The sequence below is a fragment of the Pundamilia nyererei genome, unplaced genomic scaffold, assembly GCF_000239375.1.
Source record: "Pundamilia nyererei isolate P.nyererei 1_Seehausen unplaced genomic scaffold, PunNye1.0 scaffold00214, whole genome shotgun sequence".
Classification (NCBI taxonomy): domain Eukaryota; kingdom Metazoa; phylum Chordata; class Actinopteri; order Cichliformes; family Cichlidae; genus Pundamilia; species Pundamilia nyererei.
In genome coordinates this window covers 169,132-171,286 of record NW_005187615.1, presented here as the reverse complement: position 1 = coordinate 171,286, position 2,155 = coordinate 169,132, and positions in this window count along the sequence as shown.

The following is a 2,155-nucleotide window of genomic DNA, read 5'->3' as shown; positions in this document are numbered from 1 at the left end:
CTGAAACACTCAGTTTATTTAAATCCAGGTTGAAGACTCTCCTATTCTCAGCTGCATTTCAATAAAACACCAAATCCACACTGTTAAGCTTACATTTCAAAACTTACATTTTAACTACTGATTTTATCTACTGTTCTGATTTTATCTACAGTTTGCTTTTTTTTAATCAACTTTAAATCATGCTTTTTATTTGTTTTTGTTCTTTAATGTCTCTGTAAAGCACTTTGAATCACCTTGTTGTTGAATTGTGCTATATAAATAAACTTGCCTTGCCTTGCCTTGCTTAGATACGTCCTCGTCCTGTGCATCTCAGATTGCTGGCTCATCTGTGTCTTATTGAATGAGACACCAATCCAGGTTTTGCTTGGCAGTTGCTCACAATTTTAAGCAAGTCAACATGCCAGCATTTTAAGCTGGATAAATGTAATCATATTCTCCACCATATGTGTTGTTTCAAAAGGAAGGCTACATCCCAGGATATTCACAGCAACAACACAACTAGATGCGTGTTAGGACAGGTGTGGACATCTGCTGCTTCACTGTGAAAGGCTGGAATGGTGTGACCTCTGTCCAAAGGGTGTGTCGAGGTGGAAATCCAAGAAGTGCAATACGTTCCTGCATGCACACCAGCAAAGGTTGGCAGGACACCCCTTGAAGTAAAGGGGATCTAATGCCCCAAAACATGCTGCTCTGTTGAACTAAGATACATTTGAAGAAGGTTTATGGCTTTTGCTGAGAAATTTTAGGTGTCCAAAAATTTTATTTGACTGTTACTGATCTGGTTATCAATTCAGAGTTATACTATAAAGGGAAACCTTGACTGTTTGATAGAGACCTCTATTTAAAAGAATAATGGTGCTTGAATTAAAAAGAAAAATATATTATTTGTTGTTACTTTCCTTCTTAATTTTTTTCTTTTAGAATTCCTGTTATTAAACACATGTACAGACTTTGCAGAGTATATGTCTGCAATGTTGACTGTTTGGGCTAACACAGGGTCCTGTAGCTTTCCTGTAGAGTAAACCTGCACACTGAGGTATTTTCCAAGTCATGCCAGTATATTATGGTAAATATCCTTAAGTTTGAGTGCAAATAAAATAATTAATATTGGAGAAAATTACTGCCATCACATCATGGTTCATAGGTTTCAGTATTATATAGCTTTTTTAAAAATCTTTAATGACATATTGAAGATATTTACTGACTACTTCATCTGAAAACAGAAGAACAAAGTAATAAACTTTTAGTGATGCGCTTCACATACATTTGTCACATAATATTTGGTTAATATTATTGATTGATAGATTGTTTAATATTAGAACCTACACGATATTAAGCTTTGATCATTTGCATCATCTGGTTTAGATATATGGTGGATTATAAGAAACTTCAGAGCAGTGCAAATTCAATCATATTGCAAGATATATACAGAGGAAATATTTTGAGACTACCTTACAATCTTGGTGGTATAATACAAATGAACAGTAGCATATAATGATGTCTTAAGTCAATCATAAGTTGAAGTGCATATATATTTTAAGTTCTGTTAGAACGATGAAATAACCTTTACAGTGATTTGTTTATTAGACACAGCACAGTTTGCACAAATATGCAAACAATTCCATTTAAACTTTAACCAGACAAATTTATTTCCATGTGCAGGAATTCCTTTGTGCATACATGGAAAGTGTAAGGCCTAAACAGGACAGGCACCAACAGATATGGTACTGATAATGGTATAACTAGTATAAAGAGATGTGCTGAAGTTGTGTAAAGGTAGTCAGGCTAAACAAACTTAAATTGTGCACCCTAAATTAAATTTGCCAGTTACATAGGTATTTTTAGCTGAACCTTCCTGGTATTGAGATCAGATAATATAGGCTTGTGTATTGACATTATAGGCTGATCTTAACTTTGAGCTGTAACCTGCCAATTTAACCATCATCACAAAAATGTGAATCTATCCCTAACACAGTGTTAACAAGACCTGAGTATTATCAGTTTCACAAATATAGGACTTTCTCAGTCCTATATTTGGACTTTCTCAGGGCACGGTGGTTAGCACTGTTGCCGCACAGCAAGAAGGTCCTGAGTTCAATTCCAACACCAGGCTGGGGTCTTTCTGTGTGGAGTTTGCATGTTCTCCCCGTGTTTG